The sequence below is a fragment of the Anser brachyrhynchus genome, assembly GCF_964034855.1.
Source record: "Anser brachyrhynchus genome assembly, chromosome: Z".
NCBI lineage: Eukaryota > Metazoa > Chordata > Aves > Anseriformes > Anatidae > Anser > Anser brachyrhynchus.
In genome coordinates, this window is record NC_137697.1 from 19,324,165 (window position 1) to 19,345,381 (window position 21,217).

Genomic DNA, 21,217 nt, shown 5'->3' on the forward strand with positions numbered 1-21,217 from the left:
TCCTTTGCAGCTGAACAGCTTCCCTAAGCATTGTACAACCAAACCCCATAGCCCCATTTGCCTACTGGCTCCCCTCTGCTCTTCCTCCCCTCCACTCTTTCCAGGATGTGGCTAAATTTGCCAAGAATGCCTCAAAGTGAAGACAGAACATGATGAACTCGTTTTTCCATGTACCATTGTATGGAGACTTATTTCCATCTGGCCAGCTCACGGCTTCATAACACAATTTCAAGTTTGAAACTCTCTGTGACTGACACAGAAGAAAAGTTGTGCTCCTGTCCTGCTCCAGCACCAGATCTCAGCCTGCTCCCTCTGGTGCCAATGGCTTCTGCGCATCACCTCCTCCCACCTTCTTCTCTTTTTCTCCCAGGCAATATGAAGATCAGCAAGCAAAATGGCATGGAGCCCTAAGAGCACAGTGGTTCACCTTAGTATGAGCATCCAATTTTGTGTACAGGTAATATGCTGCACAAGGTGTTCCAATGTGTTTTTCAGGAAAATATTTCACCACTATTTTTTTTTCCCTTCAAAAAATAAAATCATCTGCTTTAAGAATACCATCACCTGTGGTTTTCTTCAGCTTTCTCCTTTTTGTGACTGGTGTGGATCATTACTCAAGGTAATGAGGTTAAAAACTTTTCAGTTTGTGAGCCGATACCACATCTGACTTCTTATCTTCCAGAGTTTAGGCCAGATGCTAAGTGCAGCAGCACTGTGGTGGGAAAACCAAGAAGAGGTAAGGTAGGAAAAAAAAAAAAAAAAAAACATTATCAAAGAAATAACTAGGAGAGACACAACTTGGGGGGTTCTACTTAGTGATGTGACTAGAGCTGTGAAACAAAAGTCAGAGGTGGGATCCTAGCTGACTCTTTATAACAGCATTTTTTAAAGCAGACAGAAGCAACCAAAAAAGCAGCCATGTACAGCTATACAACCTGAGTGACACAAAAGTGACTGGGAATGTTGCACAAACATGGAGGAAACCAGACACAAATCTTTGTAGATTTACAAAGTTTTACTAAAGTTCAGTCAGGATGATGTGACCCCTTCTCCACTAAGGAAATGAGAAGGAGGGAGAGCCCTCATTAAAAACTGCGGCACTCTCTGTACAATTCCCATCAAAACACTGTGCAAAGCTGCCCGTTGCTATCAGTGCATGAGCCCTAAGCCCACAATCTCCCCCCTTCCCACGCACAAGGGACAGGTGCAGCCCTTGGCTGGCTCCAGCCTTGTTTGTGTCTCCCGCAGACCTTGCTCTCCTCCGGGGACGAAGTTTTCTCAAAACAGGACTTTGGGTGTTTTTGTCACATAATCAGCTTGTTGTCCTCGTCCTTCCTGGGAAAGCGCTCAGGGTGATGTTTACAGCTCTGGGCACAAAGCAGTGGGTGCAGGCGTCCAGCAGAGCAGCTGGCGCTTCCCTCGCAGAGCAGGGCCGAGCGGCTGGCCTTTACGGGAGCCTTGGGGCAGAGAGAAGAAAGACTAAGCATTGGGAACTCAGCCCTTCTTCTCTTCCCTGACCCACAGCTGTGGTGCTTCTGAGACACCAGCCAGGGAGGGAGCGTGGGCAGGGGAGTGGGTGAAGACCGACCCTCACCATGAAGGCAAGGACTTCTGAGCCCACTCCTAGGCAAGGCAAGAAGCAGAAGGAAGAACAGCCTGCTAAAAGCAGCGGCTGCTGGAAGGCTCCCCAGAGGGGAAGCTGCAGCCGTGGGGAGCTCCAATGAATCTTAATGGGGACTTGAGGGGCAAGCTGTAATTTAGTAATTGGTCTGGACAAAGTGACACAACTCCCTCACCACTGCCTGTACTACCCTAAACCAGATGTTTCTGATTCCAGTTCAATATTGCAAGTGTTTTCACATGATATCAGGTCTTTAAAAATGCATGAAAGAAGAGAAAGGGTTGAGCCAACTTCCCACCCACCAGACATCAATTTTCCAGTAAGATTTTGCTATTTCCATAATTGTTCTCCAGTGCATTTAGAATTGACCTGAGTGCCCAGAGCTGGGTATTGGTGCCTAAACAACCACTAAAACTCATCTGATAGACTGGTGTTTAATTAAACACGTGTACCTCAATGTTAGCATCCATCTGTATCTATCACTGTATTTCTGCAGTCAGTGTGATTTCTCAGCACTAATCATCTGGAAAATATGAAAGAACCTCTTACATTTAATGCTTTAAGTAGGAAACAGGTTCAGGGTGATCAGCTCTAACACATTGGGATTACTGTGCTGATCACCACTGCCTTTGGGTTTCTTACATGTCTCTTTCAAAATTATTGTTTTCCCCTTTCCTAATTATTTGACATAGATTAGACCTTTGCAGTCAAATAGTTTTGTTGCTAGAGAAGGGCTGAGAGGTACTGAATCATTTGTTTCTCTCTTTTTTTGTCTCCTCAAAATCAACTTGTTTTGACATTTCCCACCAGAAGAAATCACGTTGCAATAGTTTATGTTACAGTTTAAAGAGGAACTTAAAAGTGTGTGGTAATCATACTAAGTTGTCTGAGCAAAACAGGAAGGATTAGGTTTGAGGTACATCTCTATATAAATGTACCTTATATCCTATGTGACGTCGTATGTACATAAGCTCAAACACACGACACTCTTCAGTTGCCCACAGCTAGCCTACTTAAACCATAAATATGATGTCAGGTTCTTAGCTGATACAAATCATCATCACTCAGGTGCCATCCCCCTTTTCACATCATCCCCACACTATGCACCTGAAGTCCAGAGGAGAAAACCTAAGGGTCTACCCATTCCAGAAGACCCATATTTCCTTTTCTTCTGATGTCCCTTCCGTAGGATTTCCCATCTCCTCCTACCTAAAACACGTTTTGACCACAAACAGAAGGCATTGTTTCAGGATGAGATGGAAAGACCTGCAAGCATGTAATTCGTATAAGCACCCACAAGAAGGATTCATGGTTTGCTGTGCTCCAAAACATATGATTGCCATTAACAACAAAGACAAAATTAAGTGAAGGACAACTTATTCTGAATAACTGAATATCTGGTGAAACATGTGCTTAATGTACTTAATCTAGGATAAGATGGATGTTCTTGACAGGGAGCTTGAGTGCCTATGGAATAGTTTACCAGAGCACTGTAGATTCTTTGTCACCTGAGATCGTTAGAACATGACTGGATAGTGTTCCCAAAGTCATGCTCTAGAAGTACACAAACAGCTTCATGCAAAAATCATTTTGTAGAAATCTGCACTGGACATCCATAAGAAGTCTGACCTGAAGGTCAGTCTTGGTCCCATCTAGTTTCAGGCCTATGTCCCAAACTGGATTCTGTGCAGTTAAAAGTTTACATCAGTAAACACTGTGGCCCAGGAGAGTGAGCGCAATATATTCAAGTCCAAAATGCAGTCAAGATCTGAAGAAAATCTCTTTGACATCTGTGAGTTTAGGATGACATCCTTAGAGGGTGGGTGCAGCGCAGATAGTATGCAGTGACCAGACACCATCACTTTTAGCAAGTATTAGGTGACACTGCCCTCAGACGGTCAAGATGGAGTAGGTAAACTCTTCCTAATTCTTTAAGTAAACTTAAAGGCAGAGCTTAACAGCTAGCTAAAAGCATTTCAAGCAATGCAGTTTAAATAAACTCATAATTTCTCCATCACACTGGGCCGCTGAGGAAAATTGTTTTCTTTGTTCACAGCCATCAGTAACCCAGGGTGCAAATATTCCAGCTTAGGAAAAATGCAAACTTGCACGAATGGTCAAAGTGAAAGTTTCAAACACAGGCAGCTCTAATGATCTTTCAGCTTCTTTCCATTTTTGCTGAATTCACCCTATCAAGGAGAACAACGTGCTCCATGGAATCAGACCTTCAGCTGAAAAGCAAGAACAGGAAGGAAATTAAAAGGAAAAATCCTGCTCTACATAAAACCTTTGTACCATAGCTAAATTTGTCTAGAAAGTTAACATTAGAGAAATTAAATGGGCACTGCAAAGTCCTCCATTAGTTGAGGGAATATTATACTAACATCAGATACAGAATACAATTAGGTTTTTATAGCATCTTTTATGTTCAAGGTATGAGAGTGCTGTGTGCAGTGTGATATTGGGGAAGAAGTAATGGGTTATACCACAGCTCACAGAAAATGAGGGGCACTGGAGAAGCAGCCAAAAGATTCAGGACAGACTTAGTCGTCTATCTCACTTCTGTGGATATTGGCATCCTATGGTTATTCGTATTTACGGGTTTTCTGCAGAATCTACATTGTGTCATCCCAGAAACAGTGACACAGTTTCTCAGAGGGATGGGCTGAAATGGTGTTTTGGGCATGGGCAGGGTGAGAGGAGGCCCCAGGACCAGGTCCCCAGAGACATCAGGACTGCGAGTGTCCTCAGGGGCCTGAGGTATCACTTGGAGCAGACACCTAAGGTGCCCGGCTTAGTATCTGCAGACAGTCATGTTGCTATTCGTCAGAGCTAATTTATGCTTCTGCTTCCAGATGGGATGCCCGCTCGCCTCCCCTGGCTATGCTGGAGCCCCACATAAGCCACACAGACAGAGGCACCTGCTTGGGATGTCAAACTTTGGGAAACCATAGACAGCTGAGAAGCTGCCAATTCCCTTTGCTCTATTTAGGAGAGACTGAGTTAGGAAGATAATTCATATTGCATAAAATGGGGGCCAAAAACTCCTCTTCAAAGGGATTCCCCTAAAACCCTGGGGAGTTTAATCTGGAGTGGGTGAGGTCAGAAACAAACTCAGCGGGCACAACGCACTGCAATAGGAAACCACCATTTTCCCTTCCCTACTGGTAAACTGCCTCTTTTTGTCCTCCTGCTTATCCAGTCTAAACAAAAAAGATGTTTCAGTCTAATCCTCTGAATTTCCATAGGAGACTTTAATACAAAACCAAGGAGAGCCAAGTCCTAAAATCCTTTTCATATATCTTCTGAGAAAACAAGTAAATAAAATCTCATCTTCTGGTTAAGCAGATAAAGCAGTGGTTGCACTTTGAAAACATGGCTGACGGCAGGCAAAATGTGCCCCTTCCAAATGCTCTCCATAAGGTCATTTCCTTAATCAAAAGAAAACTAATCCTCTTGCACTAGATAACGAGCTTAGCTAGCTGGTGATTTTACTACTTCAGACAAAGGTTCTTTGAATTCAGAGATGAAAAGTGTCAGAGATTTGAAATGCTTGAAGAGCATTGAGTGGAAAGTACTTAGGTATATAAGGGAAAAAAATAAATAAATAAAAAGAGATTTTTTCCCTTTTTTTTTAAAAAAAAAAAAAAAAGAAAGTAACTTCTGAAGGTACAAGGATGGTTTTTCATCTAGACTTCCATTATCACCTGTTGTATTCCGGTCTGTCATTCAGATACTAAGAGAGCCTTTGCCACCTAACAAGTGTTGTGAAGCAATGTCTGTGCAGAAGGCATTGTGCACAAGGCACTGTGCTAGCCTTTTCCATAAGACATCTTTCCACTGCTTTGGTGCCTGCCTTGGCTGCAGTGGGACAGAGCAGTGTGATTGAAGAAATTCTGGTCTGGCTGCAAGAACTTCCAAACTCTCCCAGCAACTGCAAAGGTAGGCAGATGTCCACCTGCTCTTCTGCAAGGGCTTTTCACAGAGTTTAATTGGCCAAGAAATATAAAGGACAAACAGCCTTATCCTTCAAAAAAAAAAATAAAATGGTTGACTAAACAAAAGAAGTGACTCAGAGTAATTCCAGCTGACTTCCTTTGTGACCTCTGTCACCTCTCTGAAATGAAAAGTTCAAGACATTTACAGAATAAATATATTTTCCAATATTTGAAAATGATAGTCTTGGTAAATCCATCCTCCAGCATCTCTGTGAAATAGGGATAATAGTCTCTCTCCTGCAGAAGGTTTACGGCAATAAAACAGTATATTACCTTCCAATGTACTTGAAACTCTGGATAATTGAGAAAACAATTGTCCCTTGCAGAAATTCAGTCCCTCTCCTTAGATTTGCTCAGGCAGCTTCCCCCACTCCCCACCATGCACACACATTTATACCATCACTGTCATCACTTGGTTACTGTTGTGTTCTCTAAACTGAGCCCACATTGGCCAGGCTGCCGTGGTGCTGGGTTGGTGTATACCCATAGGAGATAAACAATTTAACAGCAACAGACATGAAGCAGACTAGACTCTGAGGTACCAATTAGTCCTCATTAAACTGCACGTTACCATGGTCTTGCTGTTCGTAGTATCAAAATTAGCCAGTTTATAATTGCCGTAATCTCCTTGTTCTACTACAGCAAATTGTGAACCCAGTTAAAGAGTCACTGATTAATCCCCCCTGCCTTGAGAAGATTTCCTTGTGTGCCACCTGTCAAATCAATGTCAGCACACCGAGAGGCCCCAGAGGAGATTCTCAAGGTGCTGAAGAAACTCCTCTGAGCCCAGGAGCATCCTCTGGCCTTCCTAGGCACAGCTGCTCTCAGCAGCCTGATTTCTTCAGTATGGGGAATATATCCCATCACAACTAACATAGCAAGAGATGAGGCTCATTCCTTGTGATTGTATCAGCTAAGGTATAAGGTGAAAGCCACCACTCTGACAACTTCTTTCTGGTCTTTGTATTGGAAAATATCTGGGGCACTACCAGAAATTTGGCACTACCTGTCCTGCAACGCACTCCTGGAATGAACGGGCTGAATCAAGTGAGGTTCCCAAAGTCCACAGTCTTGGGAGATACACTTTACCCACAATTAGTACTGCTGTGGATTGTAGGAATTCCTCTCTGATAATGGAGAAAATACTACTCTACCCATGGCAGCTTGATTTTCTATCAAGATAACATCCCTGAAGTCAGGTTTATCCACAGCCATGGCCAAGCATGACAATGGTCCGCTCCCAATCAATTGAGTTGTTTGTTACTCCGTATTTCAGCATTTATAATTAATGGATATTGTAGCCGATGGTCACATACCTCCTCACTTTTAAGTTGCCTCAGTTCCTGTTCCTCCGCAGGATCAGTGTGTTCAGATCCTACCTTCCAAACCAGAGTTCCCATCCGCTTTGTAGCCCAGCTATGGCTAATCTCCAGGCAATGCAGAAATTAATGGCAGAAGCATTTTCAGTGTGTCTTCCCAAGAGAATTTGCTTTCTCCAGTGGTAGAGTTTCTGATGGTGACGTTGGCACCGCAGGAACATGTTAAGGAGGTCTTGGTCACCATCATACCCACAGACTGTCCCAGATCAGAGACAGAGGATGGCTTCAACAGGCTGCTTTGTGTGGGTGCTGGATGCTGTCAGGAGCAGGGAGCTGGACAGAAAGAGCTGGAAAGCATCAAAAAATCTTGTCACTAAAATAAAATGAAATTTAAATTCCATGTGAAAACTTAAGGTTGATTTTGAAGAAGATTTTTTCTGAAGCTTTCTGTATCAACCATATGTTGCTTTTCAGTAGGTCCCCAGCCATCATTTTTAATGTGACTGTGAAATATAAAACCAGATTGTAGTTGCTTCCTACCCCATGACTCTGATTCATTGACACTCAACACAAACCCAGAGAGACACCACTAACTTTAATGACATTTTGCCAGATTCACGGTCATGAAGATCAAAGCAGAATCTTGCCTGTATAAATTGCTTCTTAAAAAATGTATAATTTCCAAAGTCAGCAGCCCATTTTGAACTACCACCTGTGTTACGCTGACTCTGGTGAATTTATTCCAGATCTAACAAAGACCAGGATCAGTGCCTGGGACTCTTCTCTTGCAAACTCATCCAGCTCTATTCAGAAAGCTATTATCCAATGTGTTAATATTTTTTCTTATCTTTTCTTACACTGATGAGAAATTAGAATGCTTTCTCACTCTCCTATCTTTCTTAAGTTAACAGGCTGCAATATGGTTTTGTATAGATAGAACACCCAATATATAGGCAGTAAATTATTCTGAAGCAAATGTTGATATGTGGAAGGCTAGTGACATTTATCATGGTTCAGCCTGTAAATTAATTGAAGCTCTTTAATGTAACCTATGACAAAATTTACTTTTTGCTGGACTGTGATCGAAGTATGGTTCTTCAGCCCACAGGCTGATTGACATGAAGGAGGAACCTGACTCCAAAATCTTGAAATGCAAACGGCCTCTGTGGGGAAGGAATTGTGTCTTCCAGTACACCCACACACTTCTATAAATCTACCCTTTGACCCAATGCAATTTATATTTTTTCTTTTTCTTTCTTTTTTTTTCTTTTTTTTTTTCCACTCAACTACCAACTACTATAACAATAACACAGGAGTGAAAACCTCTTGCATTTTTAAAAGGGGTCACGTTTTCTGACACAGCCTTATTGAACATGCCCTTTAAAACAAACCTGCACCAGCACTATCTTGCCAGCTAGCAGGATGTGGGTATGGAGCTTATGATCAATGATATAACAAGTAGATGAATACACATATGAGGAAAGAGTGAGGTAAGAACCACAGAATCATTAGGGTTGGAAAAGACCTCCAAGATCATCTGGTCCAACCATCCCCCTACCACCAATGTCACCCACTAAACCATGTCCCTAAGCACCACGTCCAACCTTTCCTTGAACACCCCCAGGCCCAGTGACACCACCACTTCCCTGGTCAACCCATTCCAATGCCTGACTGCTCTTTCTGACAAGAAATGTCTCCTCATTTCCAACCTGAACCTCCCCTGGCACAACTTGAGGCCATTCCCTCTAGTCCTATCATTAGTAACCTGTGAGAAGAGGCCGACCCCCAGCTCCCCACACCTTCCTTTCAGGTAGCTGTAGAGAGCAATGAGGTCTCCCCTGAGCCTCCTCTTCTCCAGACTAAACAACCACAGTGCCCTCAGCTGCTCCTCATAGTACTTGTGTTCCAGGCCCCGAAGAATAAGTTCTTAGCTAACTGCTAAGAAGAAGTTCCTAGCTAAGACCAAACCACTGACTAACTAGCAAAAGCAGGTGAACTACAGGTTGCACCTTTCTACTCAAACCATAAACAAACAGAGAGCTTCTCAGTGGCTTCTACACAAACCTACATTGATATCTCAGTCTGCTGGGAGTGAAGTCTGCAAACTCCATAATGTAGGTTGCTAACTAGGCCTACTACAGATAATACTCATCAGCTCCCTTTGCTAACTCCAGTCTTGCTTTTAGATGGCTGTTCTCTCCTGTTGTTGATGCAACTTTAGAGCAATTTCCTAAATGTTTCTGTGAGGTACCACTATCAACAGTTGCCACTATAAAGAACAGCAGTCAGTATATCCAGTAACCACCACAGGCTCAAATCTGTACAAGATTGTATATGCCACATATCCCACACACACCCATTTCAGAAGCCTTGTATAGAACTAAATCTTAGGCCATCAGGTTTAATCACCATCTTTTCAACATATTCACAATGACAGCTATCTTCAGAGCAGCTGCTCTTCCTTAGTTTTTGTTGGGCTATCTGATCCATCTATCTTCACTTGACACAGAGACTAGGATAGAAGGAGAAAGATGGCACTATCCATGATCTTTGAGATGCTTTACTCTACTTCAGCTCGCAGTTTTGATCTTTGATCAAAGATTTTTGTTCTTGCCAAATGCAGTGCTTTGGTAAGGGCAAGGCAAGAAGTCTTGGCCACTCATGTGAAGGGGCTGCCCAGTGAGGATTAAATTTTTGTATTCTTCCATAGTTAGAGAAGGTAAGTGGTGAAATCACCAAAACAGCATGCTCACACCCTCACATTCTTGCATTGCCCAGGAAAGTCTCTTCCACAAGAAAGGTTAGCCAAGAACCTGCCCTGAGACTATGGTGGCATCCAAGGGTTCCCTATAACTTGAAACCTAAAAAGACCTAGCTTTCAGGCTGTTCTCTGATGAGCTTTAAGCTAACACCTAGGTTCTTCTAATAACCTTCTTCTAGTGCTCTTGCTTCTTGGGTTTTTAATCAGGCTTGTCTGAAGTATGCCTCAAGAGTCCAGATGGCTATGTGATCTGGCTTTGGAGCTATATTCTTGATTTCATTGCAGTGACATGTACCTTCTCTAGTCTGAGCACCTTCCAGGATATTTTACTATATTTTGTGTTAAAAGAAGGAATAGAGGGAGTTACTAAATAGACATTTTTTAATTTCATAGATGAGTAGCTGATTTTCCTCCAAATTTGCAGGCACCACTGGAGCCCTAGTGAATGAACAGATTGAGCTGTAGCTGTACAGATATTTACCTATAATGTGAATAGTAGCCTTGCAGTTTCCAAAGGGGGCAACTCTATTCCAAAGCTATAAGCTCTGAGTGGAGAATAAATGCTTATGGTCTGATCTCTACCTCCAAGCACTGTGTCACCAACTCTCACTGGTCTGCAACGTGCAGCAGCACATTGATGGGCAATATAATATATATGAAAATGAAGGAGCAAAATATATGCGAGGCTTCAGTGGTGGTGCAGAGGACTGGAAAATGTCTTGTATAGTACATCATTTCACTGGAATTTCTGATTTTCAGGACATTGGTTCCAATATTACTGCAGTCATAGTGTTTAATGTCCCTGTAGTGGAATTCCAATATTAGAAAAAGAAAATCTATGACTGCTAGCCAGGAAAGTGTGCCTCACTGCTTTTGACTGGGCTGACTGTTTTAGGACCTATGCTTAGCTCTGCCAGTGACAAAGTTTCTAGATGCTGAAGATGGCAAGTACCTGCTAAGAAAATCTATTATAAGCAAGAGCCCTTGCAAATTCATGCTTGGAAATGCTGATGCGGATAGCAAAAATGCTGTTGAGGGACAGCATGTGTTATTTTCAGATTTTGCCTCTGTCCTTTCCTCTGTTTGTATTTAACAACTGTGAAGTGATTTAAGATGCCTGCAGGAAGGAAACTTTTGTTTATGAGAGACAGACCTCTTGGTAGCTACTCAGACTAGCCTGTTGATTGAAACTCACTCTTTATTTAAGGCCATCTCTGCCTGTGCTTTCTCTTTATACAGTTCCTTATCTAGCCAGTATTAATTGATGCTGCTCTGTTGTGCTGGGGCTGGTGCTGTACGTCTCTCAAATAAAATTAAAATTCAATACAGGGACATTTAGAATGGTTTCAAATGACACACTCATTCTGATTATACCATTTTCACCATTGTAAATGGCCTCCCTTTGGAAAACTGGGCAACATTATCCACTCTAGGAAGCACACCATTCCCTCAGCCACTTCTTACACAGTGCAGCTCTATTACAAAGGTTTTATGAGCCTGCTGGGACAAGGCAATGCAGAACTGAAAAAGAGAAATAACTGTTTCTGAGGATTCCCATGGATGTGTCTCCCCTCTCCTCATCAATGCATCAGGATGCAGATAGAAAATTGCATGGGCAGGGGTTTCAGCTCCACCACAAAACTGAAGGATTTGCAAAATGCAACATTTCACTCAAAGTCCTTCAAGTCCCAGTTCTTCCAAGTGCTTACCTCAGACTTGCTGCTGCACATCTGCTATTTATGAGCATAATTCACAAGACCAGGGGTGATTCCTACCCAGAAGATGTCTAGCAGAGCTACACAGATACTGCCAGCCTCCAGGAGAAGTGTGCACTGCTGGTTTGAGGAGCAGGTGGTTTGCCAGACAGCATCTCCAAGACCCTTCTTCCAGTTGTCCTCACTCTGAACTTGGGAGCTGCCATCACCTGAATTAAATCAACATGTTCAATAGACAGAATAAACTTGCCTTTGCCCTGCCTTGTGCTGACGAACAACAGCTGCTGAGGAGATGAAGCAACAAGACAGGGTACAGTGGACAACTCTCCAGCCTAGTCGCTGTTGCTCCTCTATGCTGGGGACACACTTTGCCATGTGGTAAACTTACCAGAGGAGCCAGTCTTCCCACTGCAGCAGGAAGTCTGAGCCATGAAACCCTGCCAAAATGCTGTGCAGGTTCAACCCAAAAACTCCTACAGAGAATACATCCACATCCTTCCCAGCCTGTATCAGCCAGAAGGTTTTCGTGTCAAGGAAACCCTTGTGAGCCTAGTTAGGTTAGCTTTTAAGCCACCTTTCTCAGCTGGATTTGAAAGATCACATGTGACATAAGCAGATTTTAGTTTTTTCATTGACTGTAAAATCCTTATGTATAACTTGAGCTTGATCAGGGACACCTTCTCCGCCACAATCCGGGGATCCCTAGAAGCTCACCCTGCTCATACTAATATCAACACATAAAGCTCTTTCTTCCACATCTTTTTTTTTTCTTTAGTTCTAAAATCCAAAAATCAGCTTTACCCTTCCAAAAATCTAATGAAAAATCTACAGCACTTGGAATACAATTCTCCTTTATCCACATATCAAAATATCCAAGGGAATAGTTTGTTGGGAATGTGAAGGTCAAAGGCAATTTTGGCTGCAGTGACCATGAAAATGTGCAGTTCAAGATATTTTGGACAGTGAGGAGGGTGCACAGCAAGCTCACAGCCCCGGACTCCAAGAGAGCAGACTTTGGACTTTTCAAGGATGTGCTTGGTAGAGTACCATGGGACAAAGCCCTGGAAGGAAGAAGGGCTCAACAATGTTGGCTAATATTCAAGGATCACTTTCTCCAAGCTGAGGAGTGATGTATCACAACAAAGAGGAAGTTGGGCAAAAATGGCTTTCGTGGATGAACAAGGAGATCCTGGACAAACTCAAACACACACACACAAAAAAAAAAAAAAAAAAGGAGTCTACAGAGGTTGGAGGCAAGGACAGGCAACCTGGAAGGAATACAGAGATGTCTGAGTAGCCAGGGATCAAGTCAGGAAAGCTAAAACCTAGATAGAATTGAATCTGGCCAAGCATATCAAAGGCAACAAGAAAGGCTCTTACAGGTACCTCAGTGATAGAGGACTGGAAGACTAGGGAAAATGTGGGCCCTCTCCTGAAGGAAACAGGAGACCTGGTTACTCAAGACAGTGAAAAGGCCAAGGTACTGAGTGTCTTCTTTGCCTCAGTCTTTACACGCAAGTAAAGGCCATCAGGAATTCCAGGTCCCAGAGGCCAGGCTGAATGGCTGGAGCAAGGAAGATGTATCTTTGGTGGAAGAGGATCAGGTCAGGAAATATTTGAGCAAATTGGACTTACATAAGTCCATGGGCCCTGGTGAGATGCACCCATGAGTGCTGAGGGAGATCGCAGATGTGATTGCAAGGCCACTCTCTATAATCTTTGCTCAATTATGGCAAAAGGGAAAAGTACCCAAAGACTGGAGGAAAGTGTTACTCCTAACTTCATGAATGGCAAGACGGAGGACCCAGTGAACTACAGACAGGTCAGCCTCACCTTGATCTCTGGGAAGATGGTAGAACAGCTTGTCCTGGAAACCATTTCCAGGCACACAGAGGAGAAGGAAATAATCAGGAGTAGTCAGCATGGATTCACCAAGGGGAAGTCATGCCTGGACAACCTGATGATCTTCTATAATGAAATCACCAGCCTGATGGAGGAGGAGGGAGCCATGGATATTGTCTTCCTGGACTTCAGTAAGGCCATTGATGCTTTTCCCCATAAGATCCTCAGAGGGAAGATGTTAAAGTATGGGCTGGATGAGCAGACAGTGCAGTGTATCAAAACTCACTGAATGGCCAGACCCAGAGGGTAGTGATTAGTGGTGCAAAGTCTAGTTGGAGGCCAGTAAATGAGTGGAGGACCACAGGGGTCAACACTGTGTCCAGTCCTGTTTACCATCTTCAGTAGCAGTGTGGACAATGTGGTAGGGTGCACCCTCAGTAAATTCGCAGATGACACAGAACTGTGAGGAGTGTCTGTCTCACCAGAGGGCTGTGCAGCCATCCATAGGGACCCTGATAGGCCAGAGAGGTGGGCTGACAAGAATCTCAGGAAGTTCAACAAGAAGTCCTTCACATGGGGAGGAACAACCCAAGGCACCAGGACATGCTGGGGTCCAGCCAGATGGAAAAGCAGCTCTGCTGGAAAGGACCTACAAGTCCAAGTTGACACCAAGCTGAACATGAGACAGCAATATGCCCTGGCTACCAAGCAGTCTAATGGTATTCTTGCCTGCATCAGGCAAAATATCATCAGCAGGTCAAGAGAGGTGATCCTTCCCCTCTACTCAGGACTGGTGATGCCACATTGTGTCCACTTCTGGCCCCCCAGTACAAAAGACACTTGTACAGGAGCCCAAAGGAATGGCCACCAAGATGGTGAAGGGACTAAAGCACCTCCCTATGAGGAGAGGCTGAGAGAGCTGGACCTGCTCAGCCTGGAGAAGAGAATGCTCAGGGGGTATAAATACCTGAAGGGAGGGTGCAAGGAGGACAGAGTCTTATTCTTTTCAGTGGTGTCCAGTGCCAGGACAAGAGGCAATGGGCACAAACTGGAACACAGGAGGTTCCATCCAAACATCAGGAAACACATCTTCACTGTGCAGGTGACAAAGCACTGGCACATTTTGCCCAGAGAAGTTGTGCAGTCTCCCTCTTTGGAGATCTTCAGAAGGTGTCTGGACATGGTCCTGGGCAACCTGCTCTGGGTGCCCCTGCTTCAAGCAAGGGCATTGGACCAGATGGCCTCCAAAGGTCCCTTCCAACCTTAACCACTCTGTGGTCCTGTATTTCTGCATTTAATGTATGTGGGCATCAAGCATTAAGTGCTCTTGGTCTGAACCTCAAAATGGCAATACCAACTTTTGGAAAAAAATAAATAAATCATTCTGCTGGAGCAGATAATGGAAGAACAAGGGGCATTTGTGCACCTGCACAGAGCTCAGCAGTGCCCACAAGGGAGTGAAGACCCCATGCAACCCCGGAGCCACAACAGTCTGCAGGAGGACACCTCTGCAACCAACCGTCTCCTTTTCATACGCAAGAGACCACCTGGGGCTTTCTTGTCCCAAGGTCGCTACTGTGCCCATTATCACCAAATAATGGGATGTGGGGTTGTACAGGAAAGGAGCTAAGCGGACTTTTAGCCAATTAATTTCAGAATTGATTCCCTCTGCTGCTGGCATCCTCTACAGCCAGCAGGGCTCTTCACTGTTATCCAATGCAATGCACACACCTTTGAAAAATGATGCTTTCAAGCCTGCCCTGTGGTGCAGTAAATTTGAAAGTGCTCTTAATAATAATAAGAATCAACATTGACTTTAATGGTCTTCAAACCCTTCGTGTAATTTCATTAGCTACCCAACACAGATGCAAGCAGGGGTGATGTCATACTTTTTCCCTTGCTCTGAAACCTGAGTCAGGCGCCAGAGATAGAAACCAATTTTATTGCCTGTAATCAGATTAAAGTTTCTGGCGGCTGGTGATCAATAGGTGATTGCTGGAGTAACCCAGAAATACAGAAGGTCCTCGTGAAGATACAGCTTGGCTCAGATTGGGGCGAGGGTCTAGCAGACTGTATGCAGAGTTGTGGATATCATCATATGCCTGTAAGCACCTGAATTAGCATGGGCAATCTGGCATTTAATAGCATTGCTGTCAATGCAAGCACCAAAAAGAGTGCAGTTTCACAGCACCAAACAAGCTGTTTACATTCTGGTGGTGATTCCCAGAACTCCCCTTTTTATTGCAGAGTCCATTGGCATAAATATCACATGTAAATAGAATCACAGAATAGTATCATAGAATCCCTCAGGCTGTAGAAGACCTTTAAGATCATGTAGTCCAACCTTTAACCTAGGTATGACAAGTACACCACTAAATCATGCTACTAAGTTCTACATCTACATATTTCTTGAAAACGTCCAGGGATGGTAACTTGACCTATATAGGGCAGCCTGTTCCAATGTGACACAACCCTTTCAGTAAAGAAATTTCTAGTATTATCCAACATAAACCTCCCCTGGTGCAACTTGGGGCCATTTCCCCTCATCTTATCACTTAGTGCTTGGGAGAAGAGCCCAGTCCCCACCTTGCTATAGATTCCTTTAAGGTAACTGTAAAATACAATAATGTCTCTCCTGAGCCTTATTTTCTAGGGGCTAAACAACCCCAGATCGCCCAGCCACTCCTCGTAAGACTTGTTCTCTAGACCCTCCACCAGCTTTGTTGCCCTTCTTTGGATATGCACTATAGGTACTGTACCACCATCATATGGGCAACCTAACACTTATCTGTGTGTACAAGCTCTTTTCTGAGCCAAACTCTTGTTGTCTTCCTCTGCATGACACAGTGAGCATCATTGCAGGCCTGAATTTGTAAGCACCATAACAGTTTGCTGTCTTTGCCAAGAACAGGAAATAACTGTGGTAACCCTGTGATATCCACATAATACCCATTACATATCAATGTAATGACCTCCACTCGACCTTGCAGAACTCAGACCCAGTGGATCAAAATACAAAGTAAACAGAAAAGAAAAATCAGAACAGCAACGAAAGAGAAATTAGGAAGCTGGAGAAGTCCATGACCATTGACTGCTTTAACAAGACTTTTTCAATAAGCTGATAAGATGCAATTACCTCATCATCTGAATATTGCAGCAGTAAAATCAATGCTACTTAAGGAGTCTGACAATCAATTAGGCACTCTCTCGATATTTGTGAAAGTCAAAGCAATTCTGTGTAAAACATTGATTCATGCAGAGATATCATTAAAGCACCACAATACTAGTTCCCTAATGGATATTGAGAAAATTAATTTATTTCAGCTATGGAATTCTGGTAAAACCAGACCTCTGAATCTTCATCTTAGCTGGACAAAGGTGTGGGTTTTTGTTGGTTTTGTTGTTGTTTTTGTTTTATTTTGCTTTGTTTTTCCCTAGGTGAGAACTCTTCAGCAATTTCATCAGATTTGGGCAAGAGGCACCCATGTAAGCCTCAGCACATACCTGCCTAACATACAGACCTACTCTCTGGTTGGGCTTATCGTATATTATCCTAACATCATTATCCAGTGGGTAATGCTAGATAATGTGATTTTGGCTTTAGCTCAATGTATCTGACTAGTAAATAGACCTGCAAATGTGTAACAAACAAAAATCAGGGTCACAAAGACCCAAATTATCACGTACCTAACATCTTTTGAGTGTTTCAACAGGCAGACATCTAGCTGCCTTTCAGCATCCCTGGATGTCCTGTGATTTACGTACACTATGGATGTCAAGCATAGGAATGGATTGCTGTGAAAGGCTGTGGAATCTACATATTTCAAGATTTCTTAAGAGCAGATTAGAGAAAAAACTGCCAGGAATAAACTGGGCATCATTGCTACTGTGCTCCAGCCAAGAAATGGGCTACACAATCTCTTGAGGCCCTACAATTCTATAACACTAAAAAAGCCCCTGATACCCACTTCATGGTTTTCTGATTCTATAGAAAGTCTGTCTGGACTTTTATCAGATGTTTAGATAGTAACTCAGTATTAATTTAGTCATAACAATCAAACCTAGAATAACATGGATCAATTTTATTTCTGGCATGATTTGGCTTCCCTAGAATTATATCAGGGATTAATTTAGTTCAGCATTTGGATAATTAATAATCTATCAATGTCTTACATTAATGTGCATATTGAGTTATTCTACCATCATTTAAAACAGTGGCATCACTAATGAGACCATTAACTATAGAGAATATGAAGTCACATTGGATTCATGTTTTCATTATTTCTGTCTAAGGTTAGATTTTAGCCCAGTCAGTTAATAAATGCCAGGGTGATGCTGGCACAGAAAATATGCATCTCTTAATTCTCATTAAGATGTCAGGAAGAAAGGTAGTAAATAGACAGATGTGACTGTTTTGTATCACAGGGTCCTGCCAGACAGAAGAAAACTAAAAGGTATATTCTCATTTAGATTATGATATACACAGTTGCTTTTGGCATATTATTTCTGAAATTACTTGAGCTGTACCAAATTCAGAAGCTAATTAGAACTTAGATCTAGAAAAAACATCAGCTCCTGCTGAACTTTAAATACACAAGTAGCTGCACTGAAAACAATGGCTAAATTTAAGCTCACACCTGAGCACTTGCAGGATAGATTGCCATGGCTCCTCAAGTGTGATTACAAACACAAATCTTATCCCAGCTCCCTGACAAATTAACAAAGCCTGACAACCTTTTCAAGTTGAGTCGGGTTGTAAGTGAGTCTGAGGTCAGACAGAGGAGTTCCCACTGGAGGCTGTTTTACAGACTAGTTGAACACCAAACCAAAATGTTAAAATGTTCTTTAATTTGGGGATTCTTAGAATTCAGACTTTAAGACTGCATATGTGAAGTGGCACAAACCGAAATGAAAACAAATTATTACAAGAGCCTCAGTTCACTGGAACTTTTAAGGCAAGCTTTAGAAATGACATCATGTTGGGATGGTCTTGCTATTACATCTCTAGCAAAAATGAGATAGACTTCAAAAGATGAAAATGACACCTCAGTGCATCGTATTATCAGTCAGACTGGCAACATAGAGTCAGTTTCATCTAATTGGGCATCAGGCCCATTCTTCATTGACACTCATAAAGAATAGATATTATGAGATCAAGAGCACAACAGCAGTCGAGATAAAGAACAATCTGATCCTTGCGGTACAGGGTGGTGCTTTAAATATTCACAGCCTATCCCAGTGGTGATATCAGCCAGGCAAAATGAAGTATTCTCTTGGGTCCACCAAAATAAAATCGACCACAGCTGAAAAAACATCAGAAAAGAACAGAGGCAGCGATGGCTACAGCTGAGTGGCCACTGGTAGCTATGCATATGTGTAGATTCTCCATCAAGAGTTATCACCAGCTGTACCCACACATCAGCCCTGGGTGTGGCTCACACCAGCACCTTCAGCATTGTCTTTGGTCCTCTGCCTTCCTACCTCTCTGCTCTCTGCTAACAAGGCCATCTGGTCAGCGTAACTTTTCCCCCTTTTTCCCTGCTCCACATAACATCTAGGCTGAGAAGTGCTGGCAAAGGTGTTGAACTGATATGCATCTGTTATAGAAAGCAACAATTCCAACAGCAGTTGATGTGTATTAGTATGGATAAAAAGAGAAGACAGAAAGAGGGTACTCTCCAGGTATTTTTCTTTCCATTCCCATTTTTCCATTCTCGTTCCGTCTTTCTGACCTCCATCAGTAATGAATAAACTTGTGCTCTTAACGACTGACACAAGGCACATAGGCAGGGACTCTGGAAAGGATCATGTTTTCTGGATTCTTTCGCCCTGTCACAATTTCTCAAAGCAAGGCACGAGTTGTTTGTTTCACCAGATCCCATCTCCAGAGACATTTCCTGGTGATACAAAGCAGCAACAAGAAAGTCCCACTGATGAGGAAGAAGATTGCTTGTTCCCCTGTATGCAGCACTGTCAGTCTATGTGGAATTTCATGGACCAGTAGTACATGAGATAAACTGACTTTTTCTAACATCTTCCACATTGTAGTATCAGCACCCGTCACAGGTGAAGCAGGAGCTGTATCAAAGGGAGGTGACATGCCACCGTGCACCCATGCAGCCCTGCTCCCAGCAGCAGAGCAGGAAACCAGCCTGGGGGAAGAGCACACCTCACTGGGTGCTCCAGAGGCAGGAAACCCTATATAACCCAGATCAGAGGTGGGTGAGTTGTACCCTCACCCCAGGACTCCCCACCACTGGTGACACTGCAGGAACAGGACTCCAACACGCAATGCGTATGTGGATCATTCCCCTTGGTAAGTATGTTAAGTGAGTTGTGGGGAACAAGGTCTCCTGGAGGCCAGGAGGGAGTTACATATTCATGCCAAAAGGATTTCCCACCCTAACCCAGTCTCAACCACTGATGTGCTATAGCTTCAACAGCAACTGGAAACTGAGCATGTTAAAGAGAAAACTCTATAGGCTAAGCCCTTATGTGTAGCATTACTTGCTGAAATAAATGAGGTTATATGTGAAACCCCACTATTTTCAAATGTCACTGACACTATAATTCTGTAGGCCCTGGTTTTGTGTGGCTTTAAATCTCATTTTTAACAGTGCAATAACACAAAGACTGGAAGGGGAGGGAGAATGAAGGGGTGAATTTATGTGATGAACTGTTCTTGGTTTTTGCTAGTGAGAGACTTTGCTACTTAAGGATGTAATACTTCAGGGTTTCATGGATTAATAATTTTTAGGCCTAATCGGAAGGTGCAGAGACCAACTGAGTGTTACTAGTTACACAGTTTACACAGCAAAGTGAAACAGTCGATGTGCCAGTATCTTGTATAAAATTAATTGGTTCATTAACACCAAACACGGTCAAATAGAAGAGTCTAGGTGCGTACACTTTCCCTCTCTGTTCCTGCAGAAAAGTCACTCCTATTGATATTGGGAGAGATTTAAGGTAAAATGAAGAGATATTCAGAGAAAGAAAATTGCCTGTAAATAAACACAGTGCCAAATAAGAAAACATGAGAAAGTGCAATGCCTGTGCTAAGAATGCCATGCTGACTGCACTGTTGTGCTTGCAGGAATGATGAGCATACTCCAAAAAAAACAGGCTCTGTTATTCCGAAGTTGATATACACAAGCCTTAGAAAACCCTCCCAGCGAAATTCCTCAGCCTCCTGAAGTCACACAGACTCTCATGGTGCCTGGATGTCACCTTCAGACTCCAGAATAGTTATTAGAGGCCATAAGAGCTCAAGCTCTCTTTTCTTGGACTTCTCCTGGGAAGGCATGCTGAACAGTGCTAGCAGAAGAATGAAGCCGCTCTGTGCTCCCAGTGACTTCGCAAGTTAGGTACTGGAGGCAGCCAGACATACCTTTTATGCCAGGACCTTCCCCCTCTATAACACAAAAGTTGTTATGGAGTCTGTCACCAGGCAGTCGATTCCACTCCGTGTAGAGTTATTCCTGGGTTCATCTCCCAGTCTCATGAATAAGGCAGAAGCAATTATCTCTTGCTATTAATGTAAGCAATTTCAACTACAGAGCAAAAGAGAATTTAAAAATTAAGACTTCAAATAAGGAATCACTCTAAGAAGGTAGTTTTGTGTGCTGAAGACGCTCAGACTTCATCCTGGTGCTTGTAACTGCTCCCAGTGTGGGCTGACAGTGCTTTTAACACACTCTTTGTAACAGTGCTGATTTCTCCTGTGGGTCACACAGTTATGCCTCATACCATGTGCAGGAAAAGACAACACAAGAGAAGAGTCTGCATTGCAATTCCTGGGCAAACTGGGATCAAAAATGCTGTTAAGTGACTCTCAATAGTAAAGTCCAACGAGGAGTTAGAACATAAATAGCCATTTTGGTCATGATTAACAGCGGCGTGTTCGGGTGCTGTGTAAGAGGAAATTCAGAGGCTCGCGTGCACTGCTGGTTGTGCAGTGGCAC

The 21,217-nt window shown here is 43.1% G+C and overlaps 1 long non-coding RNA gene across 1 annotated transcript in view; it reads right to left on the reverse strand.

Moving 5' to 3' along the window:
• LOC308185198 overlaps nt 1-21,217 on the reverse strand; it is a 68,005-nt gene that overhangs the window by 15,264 nt on the left and 31,524 nt on the right. Inside the window, exons 5-7 of the long non-coding RNA XR_013943185.1 lie at nt 6,936-7,285; nt 1,251-1,457; nt 565-712 (exon numbers count right to left, since the gene is read on the reverse strand). This is a non-coding gene — a long non-coding RNA (uncharacterized lncRNA). The remainder of the gene's footprint in view (nt 1-564; nt 713-1,250; nt 1,458-6,935; nt 7,286-21,217) is intronic.